Raw genomic sequence first — 15,001 nt, 5'->3', positions numbered from 1 at the left:
AGAAGAATGGCTAATTAAATTGGGGGAATACACCTCGAGACTTCCTATTTCAAAAGAAAATCTGATGTAGAATTTAACTCAATTGCTTTTGAAATATAATTCTACATATACAAATTTTCCTTTCTCTTAATGTATTCAGTTCCTCAGACAGAAGTTACTACAACTGTTAATCTTATTTTATCTTATACCATGCTGATTATTGCTGTTGATATCCATGTATTATTTAGGATTTTAGAATGATCTGTTGTTTTTAAAACTATATAACATATTTAGCTACTGCAAATATTGCAGGTGTTCAAAATCTTAACCTAATTCTATGATACCTGTAAATTCCCTGTTTATTCACTCTGTTTATTTCCCTATTTTGGGGCTTCTTTGTTTTTTCTCCTTGAATGTGTTATTTTTCCTTTTATAAAAAAAAGGTTTAATAAAAATATAATAATAAAACAATCTAACCGCATAGAGCTAATTGTAAGATTAATTGTTCTATAAAATCATGTGCTTATTGTTGCCTGCTCTCCTTGGCTCAGAAGCCAGTGCTGCAAGACAACTGAACGGAAAAATAATAATATATACAACAGGCAATGTTTTTGCAGCATGAAGTAGCTCAAGAGTCAACCTTAGGTGTATAATAGTTAAACAAGCAAACACACATTTTCATCTTTGACATACTTACATCCCCACCGCTCATTTGAACTATCACCTAGGATGGAGACTAAGTTCCCGAGGCCGAAGCAAAGAAATCAACATGCTAGGTTTATACGTTAAAATTGCCTCTTCCTCTTATCTCTGTCTAATTTTCCTGACATTATGCTTTAACAATTCTGGATTGTGTGAGGCTGCTGCATATTCTCATTGTATTTACAACTCTAATATTGCATCTCTATCTCTAACACATCAACACATGAATAGCCCCTCTGTGACAAACCCTGGGATTTTTTTTTTCCTTCTTCCAAGCAATGTTGCATTTTACCTTTTCTCAGATTCCTTTTTTCCTTTATGGCTGGATTGCCTTTTTCACCGCACACAGGTAAGTAGGACCAGTCCCGCAGCAGGCAGCCCACCGCTGTGGAAAATCTTTCAGTGTCACCCAGCTAAAAGGCCTTCTGAGTTGACCGAGTTGGAAATTTGCCTCTGGGTGCATCACATGGCTGAGGCTGCTGCCTCCCGTTTTGTGAGCTGTGTTGTTCTCCAAGAATTTCCTTTTCTGCCGCTGCCGTCTCTCCCCTGCTTCTCTGACTTTAATGGAAAGATCCATATATTCCCCTGGACATCCATCATATAGCTCCTCGTCTTATTCCATTTCAAAGATCTTTCTTTTTCTTTTTATTGCTCTGCTCCCCCTCACTGTTTTACTTGAGCTTACATGCATGATTTTTTAATAAAAAAAAGTAAAATAAGATATCCTTGTTTTTTAAAAGGCACGACTATGTAATAAATTAAGCTTCTTAAAGCACTGCTTTGACAAACGTATCTAATTATAAAGCATTTAATGATCCCTCCACCTGGTGACATGGTTGAAAATGAAGTAAAAGAGGTCCCCATTGCATGCACTCTTTTGCATCAAGAGCTCTCATTCAAGGGAATAAACAAAGTCTGACCTGAAAAATGGGGATGCTGCTAAGTATCTTTTCTTTGATTTAGCATCATTCAGCACCATAAACTAATCCTACCAGAAGACTGACATGACATAGAATAATAATTGCTACTTACCAAGAAAAGCCACATCTCACAGCAAGTATTACTGTCCTGCAGTGGACCAGATTCACCTATAGAGCCTGTGTGATCTGTCTTCCCCGTCAGCATTCAGAAGGAATCCTAGCTTCTAAGCTTTGTAAACGCTGTTTCTTATGATGATCAACTCAAGGAATTGAGAGGCTTGTTCAAGATCCTGCAACCTTTAGTTTGGAAAATATTCTAGTGTCGCTAGCTATAAGAAGTCCTGAAATGACAGAAGTGTTCATTCACATCTAGGTGTACTTATGCTATAAAGATTAAGATTAAACCATGATGTGAGAAAGATCCTCTCTTCTTCTTCCACGTTCAGACATTACAGGGTAATAGTGGACAAGTGCTGTATTTCATTTATTTTTATATTGTGTTTTAACTGTTTTGTGATGGTTCACCTCCAGAGTTACTACTTGACTCTGAAGATAGAAAAGAATGAAGAATGAAGTTGCGGATGCTCCAACAATGGAGGCTTTTAAGTAGGGATGGGACAATGATTTGTCTAAAATGGTGTAGGCTTGAGCTGGAGGGGATTGGACTAGATGACTTCCAAAGTCCCTTCCAACTCTGTTGTCTTAGTGAAGAATGTATAAACCCAAGGCTCACCATACAAATTGATTGGGATTACATAATAAATTATAGTATGACACACTAATCCATAGTTTGTAGCCCTTTGAGGTACGCAAGAACAAGAAACAAAAACAGCAGAGATCTTTTTAGTTAGAAACTTATGGAAATGCCATAAATTTCAATAAGAGTACATTTGAATCTGAATTTATAATAATAAAATGCAATTTTACTGGTAGTCCTTGGCTTACAACAGCAATTAGGACCTCATAAGCCCACAGTTTCCAACTTCCGGTTGACTTCTTCATTGACTAATGGAAATTGGCCAGGGAAGGTCAGAAAACTTGATAATGCAGGATGCTGCAATAGCTCGAATTGAAGGAATGGTTGTAAGTATCATTTGTTCAGTGCCATTGTAACTTTAAACAGACACAGAATGAATGGTCATAAGACAAGGAATACCTATACAAAAATGTTTGTGAAAACACAACAGGTAACAAAAGTACGTTAACATACATATTGTGCATTACAAATGCAGCTGATTAAAACATAGAAATATCTAAATCAATTTTTATACACAGTACCTTATCAAGTTTTGCATATTAGATTGCCAAGTGAAATTAAAAGCTGGAATTTTTCTAGAGATTGTTGACACAAAAGGTGACCTTCAAGGTATAATACATAAGTGTCCTAGAATTATGTGAGTCGCATTAATCTTCAAAACTGCTGGTCTACATCTGTCAAGTCATTCAAGAGAGTGTCAAATAATTACATGCTTGCCTAGTAATGGAAGTTGGCAGAAGAAGACAGAGGAGATCTATATCCCATATTTGTAAAGGTGAACTTCCTTTCCTATGAGCAATTCAGCAATTTGGCTCTGGGTGCATCACAAGCAAGAGCTGCTACTAAGGCCTACCTCATGGCGATTCATGTAGCGAAGTGTAAATACTTCTCCACACTAATTGCATCTGCAGATAATCTCCCAGCGACCCTCTTTAAGGTGAACAGCCTCCTCCTGGGGAAGGAGGAGATTGAGATCTACCTGAAGGGGCGCGCTGAGGAATTTGTGGATTTTCTGGAAGGTAAAATTGCTCAACTTTATTCCCAGTTAGATGCCGGCGTGGTTGCTGGTCGAGTGGAAGCCCATGAGGCAGGTTCTTATCCTGTTATCTGGGGACAGTTTGACCGATGCTCCGGAGGAAGTGGAAGGATCCTAAGGAATATGCATGCAAGCACCTGTGTTTTAGACCCATGTCCCTCCTGCTTGTGAAAGCTTCCCAGGAGATGATAGGCGGGTGGACTCTGGCGGTGATTAATGCTTCCCTACAGGAGGGGATGGTGCCCCAACACTTTAAGGAGGCTTTAGTCCACCCTCTTCTTAAGAAGCCATTGCTGGACTCCACCTGGTTGGGTAATTTCCAACCTGTCTCCAATCTTCCCTTTTTGGGGAAGGTTGTTGAGAAGGTATCGCGTGGCAGCTCCAGAGGTTTCTGGATGAAGCAAATTATCTCAACTCTTACCAGTCAGGATTCAGACCTGGATTTGGGATAGAAACGGCATCGGTTGCACTTTTAGATGATTTCTGGCGGGAGCAGGATGGGGTAGTGCATCCATCCTTGCTCTACTTGACCTCTCAGCGGCTTTCGATACCATCAACCATGGGATTCTCATGGAGTGGCTTCAGGGGATGGGAGTGGGAGGCCTTGTGCTGTCCTTGTTCACTGCTTTATGGGGTTTTGTAGGGCTCGGTACCCTCTCCGCTCCTGTTCAATGTTTACATGAAGCCGCTGGATGAGATCATCCGTCACCATGGACTGAGGTATCACCAATATGCTGATAATACTTGGCTGTATGTCTCAGCCCGTGGTGAGTTAAGTGTTGCTAAGACCTCCCTCTTGCAGTGCCTGAAGGCTTTTAGGGGCTGGATGGGGAGCAATGGGTTGAAACTAAACCCTTGCAAGACTGAGTGGCTCTGCGTTTGGGATTTTTGGCTCAGGGAGAATTGCCACCTTTCATCTTGTGCGTAATCTAGGGGTTTTCCTGGACTCACGACTCCTGCTCAAAAAGCAGGTTGTGGTCATGTCCAGGAGGGCCTTTACGCAACTGCAGGTTGTGTACCAATTATGCCCTTTCCTGGACCAACATTCCCTATTGACAATCACTCATGCCCTAGTCACTTCCCATCTTGACTATTGCAACGCGCTCTACATGGGGCTGCCCTTGAAGAGCATTTGGAAGCTCCAGTAGGTGCAAAATGCAGCAGCCTGCATGGTTTTGTGCAGACCCCAGTGTGCACATGGATCATCTCTCCTGCGGGAGCTGCATTGGTTGCCGATTTGCTACCAGGTGCAATTCAAGGTACTGGTTGTCATCTTTAAAGCCCTTCATGGCTTGGGACCAGATTATCTGAGAGACCATCTCTTGACGGTCACATCTACCCTACCCATGAAAGCAGGGAGGCAGGGAATGTTGCGGGTTCCATCCCCAAGGGAGATACACCTGGTGGGATCCAGAAGAAAGGTCTTCTCCGTGGTGGCTCCCTCTCTCCGGAACATCATTCCCCCAGAGATTAGAAGGTCCCCTGCTCTAATACTCTATGGAGTAATACGGAAGGCACTGAAGACCTGGTTCTGCCAGCGGGTCTGGGGAACCCAGAATGGGATGGAGCCCATTAAATGGCTTGTGTGATCTGCTGTTGTCGGGGTGGGGGGTGGGAGTTGGGGGTGATTTTGTTATATTGTACTTTATTAATTTATTTGATTCTTTTTATTAGTTTTTATTGTTTTAAATGTGGTTTTATATTCTGTAAGCCATCTCAAGTCACCATGGGCGAATAGGCAGCAATATAAATTCAATAAATAAATAAATGCATTGCCAGAGAGACAATACATGATCCCAACAAGTATATTTCTTACATCATACATAAACTTGACCCAGCTTGAAGTACATTCAGATTTGTAGGACAAAGTCAAACTAAATATTTCCAATCTTTGCCCTCTCCTCTGCTTCTCCAACTACCCATAATGCAAATAATAATAATAATAATAATAATAATAATAATAATAATAAGTACCCAATTGCCCTAAACCCCAATTATTCTAGTGGCAAAGATAAATAAGCTTTATAAAGTGACCCATATAGTGATATTAGCTTGTCCTATAGAATGTATAACAGGACAAATTATAATTGAGAGAAATGGGAATTAAAGAAACTAGAACAGGGGTGTCAAACTCACGTCATCACGGTGGCGTCATGTGATATATCAGGACTTTTTTCCCCTTTGCCAAACCAGTCATGGGCGTGATGAATCTGACATGCGGGCTGCGAGTTAGACAGCCCTGAACTAGAACTTGAAGATAATTTCTTTCTGTTTGACCATCATCTCAGAAATTGTACTAGTATGTGGGAAAGACCTAGGAAGATGGAGTGAAGAGATGCTACCTAGAGAACGTTCAGATAAGAGGCAGCATAGCCCACAACTACACAGTCTGTGGAGCAAGAAGCTCAGAAGGGACCTTCACTAAGTTATAGGTAAAGATTTTGGGTGGGTGAAGGGAGAATGTACTTTCAGACTTGCTAATGTAACTTTATAATTCTGTAAAGTAAATTAGTTCATCTGGTCGTGTTCCCTGTGTGGTCTACCTGGAAAGGCTGACAGACATTGTTACTTAATCTGGCATAATTCTGCCAGATCTGCTACATCTAAATGTAAAATCCTTTCCCCCATTTCTAGGAAACTGCAGGGAGATAAAGGGGAGTTAACCATTAGCCCTAGAATCCCCTGGGCAGTCATAAACATTAGAACAATTTTGTGGGGATTCCACTAAAGGCACCACCAATTTACTATGAAGCAACTTGAGAGAGCTGAGACTTTTTTCTTCTTTTAACCTAAATAAAGGAACTTCAGAAGAGTTGACACACTTCCAACTGAAAGCTCCAATGAGCTTGAAAAGGATTGTTTTCATTTTCCTTCTTGTATAGAAAAAGAATCTTGGTTGGTCAATCTACATTAGTTGAACTGCGGGCAGCCATTTCTTTAATCTCTTGAAGGGGTCTTGGATTGACAAGCAAAGATTCCTTCCAGGGTATATCTGATATATTCTGGGCCACCAGCATTTTGCTTTAAAAAGTTTTCTTTGGGTTCCCCCCACCCCAAGGAATAGAAGGTAAGACAGATAATTGATGACCCATCAATCATCTGCATTCATAACATCATTCTCAAACCACCCAAAATAAATTGCCACCCATGTCCTATTCAAAATTGATTATATGTTTAAGTTTATTGGATGGTGTAATGATTAATGAATCAAGGGTAGTTAGGGAAACTGTTTTAGAGGAAATATTTGGATCAATTGCCTTAGAAATTAATTAGAGATAAGAAATATATTAAGTGAGAAACTGATATGGGTGAACCTAAAGAACTTATTTCGTCTATGGAAGAAAATTTAATTGGTTTACTGTCTCTGAAACATACATTTAAAGGTTTCTATATTGCATGCACCTTTTAACAAAATTCTGTAACTGGTTTTGTGATAAGAATTTTGCACATTTTTATTTCTACTATGATCTTTGTTTATAAAGTATCGAGAAGAGGACTGCAACTTAAAAAAATATTGGATTTTTCTATGCAATCTTGCATATGCACGCCTATTCCACTGAGTGAATATTCCAACATAAGTATGCATAGCACTGCAGCTTTGCGCAACTGTCAAGATACTGCAAGACATGCCAGGGACTTGCAAAGACAATCACATTGTTTCTTCAGAGTATTGCACTGATGCCACATAAAATATTAGAAATTAGAAATTAGAAAGTTTAACACCATGTCTACCTGTCAACATCTTTTCAAGCTACTGGGAAATACAATGAAACCAAGACACATCCAAGTGAGGCTGAGAAAAGCAACTTGCCCTTTTGCTCATTTGTGCCTCATCAGAACCAGGACAGGACAAATAGCACTATCCCGAATCTAACATGTGTTTTTTTTTTTTAACATGGCATAATTAACATTAGGTGGAACATAAAAGCTCTCCTTCCCTGTGTGCAGAACAGAAGACAAATCCTTGATGTTCTGATTAGTGTTAACTTCACTTGAACGAATATGCAGTTAAATGCATGTAACTGTACTCCATGCTCCATGCACCGCACTCTTGCATCCAAAGAGATTTTTGTTTTCAAAGGGTTAGACTTATTACATATTTTTTTTCTTTTTTGATATAAAGGCAGCTCACAATATAAATTACAAGGAATTACGAAGTCATTCAGTAATAATAGTAAACAATAAATTGAAAACAAGACAATTTTTTTTTTTAAAAAAAAGCAAAGAATAAAATGGTGGGGGAAAAGAGGGGTTCCATTACAGAGACAATATTTCTATATTTCCTCTTCAGGAAGCAGCCATAATTACATGATAATGTATGTAAATCTATAATATGGATGTACCTAAATATCAATGGCAACAGGATTCCTGTAAGAAGGAACTCCATCTTAAATACTTGCTTCTGAACTTCCACTCTGACAACAAAAAATATGGCTCTACAAAACAAGATAAAACCTAGAAAAAATGCTTTTATTTTCTTGTATAGCTGGACTCCCCCATAACATTTATTTAAAAGGGTGTATATTCTATATCTCCATTTACAAATGGTGCTGGTATACTATGTGCAACTGGCTGTACCAAGATGCAACTCAAACCTTCAGACCTAAATTTAATCTGGAATCAAATTAATAGAAATGATATCCCTGGATAAAAGCTGTACCATTTAAGACAGTATGATGCGGCATAATGAGTTCTTGAAATTTATTCTAAGAATACCAATTATGCCCACAAAAGTAGCACAAAATCATCTCTGAATAGTCTGTACTTTGTGTATGTAAGCCATAATTGATCCAGAAAGGATCACATTGTTCCCAGTTGACTTAAATCTCTCATCTTCTAAAAGCAGATACCCGAACTATGACTTATTATGGAAAATTAAGTCCTTCATTTAAAGAGAGTAGGAGTGTATGCTCCAAAAAAGAAACATTAGCAGTTGAAAACATCTGTCTACCAAAGAGCTTGTTTTACAACTAGAGACCTAATGCATTACTTATTATTATTATTACAACAAAAGACTTTCTTACCCCAGAAATCTACAAACTAAAGAAAGGGTGGGAAATGTGTGAGCTTCCTAAATTTTGTGGAGATCCAGAACTCAGTATTCCTCGTCAACAGAGCCTTGGTTGCTGCAAGTTGTTAGAGAGTTTGGTTAAAGCAAAACCAAAATCTGAAGTAAAAAAAAAAATCTTATTGGAAAACAGGTCAGGAGAAATATAAAATCAATACTGTTAAAATCACTGTGGCATGCTTTTGAACACCACAGCAAAATTTCCACCCACTTGCCCTTTCCTGCTTACTATGTAAATTCTGGAGCTGCTAAATGAGAACATTAGACCATATTGTCTGCCATGCATCTTAAATGCAAAAGTAATATGACTCTCTACTGTATGCATCTAATGAATTTAAAGATGAACATAAGGAAGCTAAACTGACTTGCCTGCTGAAATCAATCTGCTCATAACAATATTTTATTTTTTGCCACCCAGATCAACATGGATCTGGACCTCTTAAATACCAATATGAACATTAAATGAGGCCCAATAAAATGTAAATTTCTTAAAATGTAGATTTCTAATTATGATCTGTTCCTACTGTGTGCCATGGGATTGTGAAACCGCTAAAATATGGCTGTACAAACACACAATGTAGAGCCAGGGACAGTTGATGAAGCAGCCATGCAGAAAGAGCAGTATCTTTTCTGATTCAAAGAGAACTGACACTATGCAAAGCACCAAGTATTTGTATGGACCTAAATAAAAACATGGTCTAAGCTCCAAACTTGCTCAAATCCCATCTAAACTATGACCCAACACAAGGATAGATTTGCTTTTTTGCATTCTACTAATGAGGGGGAAAAGTATTTTACCTAATTTACCTAGCCATAATACAGATAACTGAGTTAACTGCATGTTGCTTTGCATAGTTGGGAAGAATTTTATCTACGTAGTTAAGAATCCTGTTCCCCCTCCCCACTGACCCAAATCTAACAGAATCCTGTTTCCTGTTCCCAGACCTGCTTATTTTGGAGAACTCATTATCCCAGTTTGTTCAATCACGGAATGGTAAAGCCAACCTTCTGTAATAACCTGGATCATATTTAGGTACACTGTTCACAAATTACTAGCCTCCCCCAAAAGATTTTAACTGAATAAGTAGGCAAGTGATATGCATCAGCAAATAAGAGGAGTCAGAGGCAAGCCAAAAGCACAGGCTGTCTTCACAGGTATGAATGCAGTCTCCCTCCTCCCTGCCCAATCATAGGCATATATGGGATTATTTTTAGATCATTTCCACAATAAAGGCTTGCACTGTTTGGGAATCAGCTCTGAACCTGTTTGATCTCATGACATCATCTATTTTCAGAAGCCCAGTCCATTCAATTAGCAGGACAGTACAATCTGTTTGCCCCCCCCACCCCCTCAAATTGCTGCAGTGCTCCAGATTTTATGAGCAGTCCAATTTCCTATTGGTGGTATTTTCTAAGATTCAGAGGTAGCACAAGTAAAAGTAAATGCAAGATACTTTGAGACCACAATGTGAGGGGTTGAAGGTCAGTATACAGTGGTGCTATGGAACTGCTTTCAGGCTAAGTTTGGCTTGCAAACCCAAGTGGCTAAGGGCCAGTTTTGAAACAAACCAACTTGAAATCATAACTAAGTAAAATTCAGTGTAGTGGTGACAGCTTAAATACATATTCTGTGACCTGAAAGAGGTAAGTGTCTGTTGAAATCATTTATGCCACACAGCTGAGAAATATCTACGTACAAATCCTAAGAAGTAAATTAAAGCTACGGTATATTCTGCCACAAGGCATGTCATCTTTTCCCATCCAACCCCAAGATTTGTCACTGGAATTGTTGTTCTCATATGTTAAACTTCTGCAATGGATGGGTACTCAGAATTAAAAATGTGTGCGTGTCTCAAACTCCACTTATCCATTTGTGGCACACGTTTTTCTATAAACAGAATTATTTTAAAACATCCATAGTAAGAGTTAACAGGAACTTCCCAAGAACTTCATGTTTAACATAAATTATGCTACTTATAATTACAAATTAATAATATTAGCATAATTTTTATTATGCTTATTATTATGCCTCTATTTCCTGAGGTAAGCTTTTTACTAATAACTACCACTTTGTGTAGTTTTCAATGTTGGACATTATTTTCAGAAAGACAAATAGACAACAGATTTTTAATCAGGAAAAAGATAATGCTAGCTGGACCTGTTCTGCTTGAGCTGCTATGAAATTCAGAGGCAGAAGAGAAAAATCTATTTTCATTTAAATACATAGTAAAATACTATTCAAGAATCACTCCTATTCAAGAATGGACTACCTGAGCTGTCCCCTTGCAATATTGTAACTCTTATTCCAAGAAGGTTCACCTTGTATCTATTTTGTTATTTTTTTAATCTCTGTTACATCTGATGCTATCTATACAGGTAGTCCTCAACTTATGACCACAACTGAGCCCAAAATTTCCACTGCTAGACAAGTTATACAACCTTTTTTGCCATAGTTGTCAAGTAAATTGTGTGTTCATTAAACAAATCTGGCTTCCCCTATTGAACAATTGTTTCTTAGCCAGTGCTTTTAGAAGGAAAAGTCAGCAAGCACAAAAATATGTTCAACAAGTTCACAATTTTGTCTGTCATCAGAACTTGGTCAATCAGAATGTTTGAATTAAAGTATAATCTTCCCAATTTCTAAAGATTGGTATAACTGCAAGCTAACATTTAAAAGCAGTTTTCAAAGGCTCAGGTCCCATTATACACAAGAGAACAACCCCATAAATAAACCAGATCCTGAAGGAAGTTTAATGTCTCATAATTGTCATGTCATGCCAGCTTGATTACCAGTTATAAAATATGCAGTAATAAGAGAAAACAGAAATATAAGATTTACTTTAGTGTTTATGGTAGCTACTGGGGCTTCAATTTAATTTACCCAGGATCCACAAAACACATACCAAAGGCTGACTTCATTTTAAAATAGCTGAGTAGTTTGTTTTGGTATATTCAGACATTTCACATCAAGAGTTGTAGATGTCTAAGGAACCACACTCTTCACTCTGACATGGTAACTTATATTTAAAGCTGGTAGATCTTTCTGACAACTGAACCAACGTTCCACTAATTGATTAAATATCATACAAAAGCCACCTACGAGTATATAATCAATATGTAGGTTTGTAAAGAAATGAGAGGGTAAGGATAGACATCGCATCAGCAAACTTACTACTGTTAAGCAATTTGTAAAGCCAGCCAGTGTATCAAGAATCTCCATGGATAAAACTTTTCAATTTATTATGCAGTGGCAGCAGTAATTATCACACTCTTACAAATCAATGCCTAAAGGAAGATTTTAATCCCTACAACTTAACCAACACAATCATACACATACTAATCATACACACATTGAAATAAAAAACTGGTTGTCTTCAAGGGCAGAAACACGGAGTTATTCAATTCTAGGAGTGCTCTGGTTCCAGTAGTCATTTATTTGAGACAAAGAACTTCCATAGGAGCTGATGCTACATTCCCTCAAGGATTTTGGTGAAGCCATGACTGGACAGTTGCTTAGAGCAACCTCATCCATAAGTAGCAGGCCCTGCATTCCTGTCTAACTGGCTTAGCAAAACTAGCTAAAGGGGTAACTAGGAGCTAAGGCATCCAATGAGAATTGGACATGAAAGCCTGAAATTGCTTCAACATGTCCCTTGGAATTCTGGCCATGAAAAGGAATTATCTGCTGAGGGATTCTCAGAGGGGTTCTGTAGTACAGGGGTTCCCAACCCCTGGGCCATGGCTGACTACTGGGCCTTGAGCGTGTGTGGGCGCAGAAATGATGGGCAAGCAAGTGTGCGTGTGCATCCCCCCTTGTGCAAGCAATGGGCGAGTGTGTGTGCTCACATTCCATTTGTGTGAGTGGTAGATGTGCATGCCCACCACTTGTGTGGAACCATTCCTCCCCCCCCCCCCCACCGCCGATATTTAGGTATGGCCTTGGGAGACAGGAGGGAGAGTCGCAGACAGGACAACCAGCATGCAGAAGGGGGGAGAGTGTAGGAAATGTTTCAGAATGGACTTTCCCTAGTTTTACAGAGACTAAAAGAAAAAGAGGGGAGAAAGAGTTTCAGTCTTGCAAGATTTTGTTAATCTAACTTTACAATAAATACTCCTGGTTGTGCTTCTTGTCTGGACTATCTCACAGGGCTAACAGGTTCTTTAGCCTGAGTCCCACTGGTTCCCATATCTCCAGTTTCTACCTTTATACCAACCTTAAATGTTGACACTATTGCTAACTTAATAATACAAGACCAAAGCTACCACTATGCTACATAAGCTACTCTGATTTACTTCATATTCATGCCAAACCACCCTGGGTAGTTTTGCATATCACCTAAAATTCCAGCAAACCACATTATTAGGCTTAGGGTTATACGTCTTCGAAACCTGTTCCTCTATCAAGCAGCTATTTAAAATCTTGAAGAAAGAACACTTAAAGCATATATTTACCACAGCACTGTACAATTTGCCTTTGGGAGGCTTGGCAGAGAGTAGCTACTTGCCACCATCAGCAAGCAGCAAATTACAAGCCTGCAGTAAAAGTTAAAATGCTTGTATAAACTGAGTCCATTAAAACAGAAAGATGCAAGTCAGTTGAAATAGAGGGAAACAGAAGGGTTTTTTTCCCCCTAAATGTAATGAAAATCTTCATTCACAAAAAAACCAAACCAAACCCTGTAGAGCAGGTGAGCAATCTAATCTGAAACATGATAACTATCTATTTACACAAGTTTCTTTGGAAAAGCATTCTGTATTCAACCTCAAGTAGCAAAGCTATGATGACTAACCTTGGGGAAACTAACTCTTAACTAACAGCTCTACAGGAGTTCAGATGGTTGGTTGTTGTTGTTTTTTAAGTATCCCATATTACTTTATTACTTTATAAGTGACTTAAGACAGCTTGGCTAGTTGGGCCAAGTTCAGTCATACTTTGCTGACTCCAATACACCACAATGTGACAACTCTATGCACAGCTGCTGTGTTTTATGCAGCTTCCAAAAAACCCAGGAATCTAAATCTTTCAGACTTGACTTCAGTAAATGTGCATAGATGTTGCTAGATGAGCTGAACCAAACAAATATTTCATTAAGTACCCTAGTAAATCACTGCCTATGGACCTAGATTCTACTCACCAAATCAAGGACTCCTATTAATATACAATGAACACTGTGATTGCATGCTGCATAAATTGTCTGCCTGGTATAATTCAAAAAATGGGGAAATTATTGTGGATGTTGAACATAATGTATAGACGTGCGACCAAGTTAACACACACAGACAGAGCAGAAACTACGCACCATCTTTGGCTTCTCCACATCCAAGAATGCCCAAGTTGCTGATTTGGCAAGTGTGTGAAACTAATTTTTACAGCCAAAGATTCAGACCTTCAAAACAAAATCACAATCTGACCTTACGTCCTTCAGATCCTACAAAAGCTAAACGAAAGGAACCACTAAGCGTCAGAGCTAGAACGGGAAACAAGTGCCAATTAAATACTTCCTCCAAATACAAGAATATTGTATTTGAGGAAGCCCTGAAAGAGAGTCTTTCTCTAAGTCAGGAGATCTCGTACTGCATCACATACTAAATGATTCCATGACTGAGAATTAAGATTTATCTCACTAGTGTCTTTGTCAATAAAAAATATATCAATCTGCATCACAAATTGCTATCTTTTGGTAACAGATTTTATTTTATCTTAAAATAAACTCTGGCTTGAATTAACAGGATCCACCTGTTCACAAGTTGGTAACAAAGCATCCAGTTCATAACTCATGAACATATGAGATAATTAGATGAATTCTGATTTGTTTTTTGCTTGCTGATCATTGTGGCAAGTGTCATTTGGATAATTGAGAGCATATTTTATTCTGACCTTCTCAAAAGCTCTTATTTCCCAAATGTGATGGGTACTGAATTGCTTTTTCTGTACTACTAACTATCATTTCCTATGGGATGGTGCCAATTATGTTGGAAGAAGAGACTTGTATCTGATATGTAATCAGATACTGAGCACATTTATGACCATTCATCCTTGAATTTAAATATTAAAACAGTATATTATTTCTAATAATGAACAGACATTTCATAAGATGTGTTTGTGCAACTGAATGAGCATCTGAGTAATTTTAAAATCTGTAATAAACTTTTCCTGAAGAAAAGATAACAATTGATAGATATTTGGCTAGAAATGTTCCCAGATAGGTAGCTTTGCAATCTTGAAGAGGGCAAAATACTGCACAGTATGGGAAACAGTGTCCAAGCATATGATGCTTATGCACTCAGTGAAAATTTTGATGGCCTTATCGGAATTTATTTCTATTTTCCTAGAAAGATCTTAGAATAGTGGAAGTGAATTTGTGTAGAGACTTTGACTGGGTTCATATATTGATCCCTGGCTCATTTATACATCATACTGAATAATCCAGAGTTGACTGGTATCATACACCATACTAAGGTAAGCTAAAACAAATGGCACTTTATGTACGTAGCTCAAGTTTTCTTCCAACAAATTATGTTGGAAGTTCCAGAAAGGA

General features: G+C 38.4%; 1 protein-coding gene across 10 annotated transcripts in view; it reads right to left on the bottom strand.

Annotated features, from left to right (window-relative positions):
* PLCB4 (phospholipase C beta 4) overlaps positions 1-15,001 on the bottom strand; it is a 187,925-nt gene that overhangs the window by 132,366 nt on the left and 40,558 nt on the right. The window contains exon 1 of one of the 10 annotated variants that reach the window (XM_087948435.1): positions 974-1,044. The exons of the other annotated variants lie outside the window; for them this stretch is intronic. The gene's annotated coding sequence lies outside the window, so the exon portion shown is untranslated. Of the gene's footprint in view, positions 1-973; positions 1,045-15,001 lie in introns of those variants that run through there. 10 annotated transcript variants of the gene reach the window in all.

Source organism: Notechis scutatus, chromosome 1 (assembly GCF_049901735.1).
Source record: "Notechis scutatus isolate UNSWTSFEM ecotype Mainland chromosome 1, rNotScu1.2, whole genome shotgun sequence".
NCBI classification, from domain to species: domain Eukaryota; kingdom Metazoa; phylum Chordata; class Lepidosauria; order Squamata; family Elapidae; genus Notechis; species Notechis scutatus.
The sequence above is the reverse complement of the archived record's forward strand: the minus strand, read 5'-3'. Positions and strand labels throughout refer to the sequence as shown.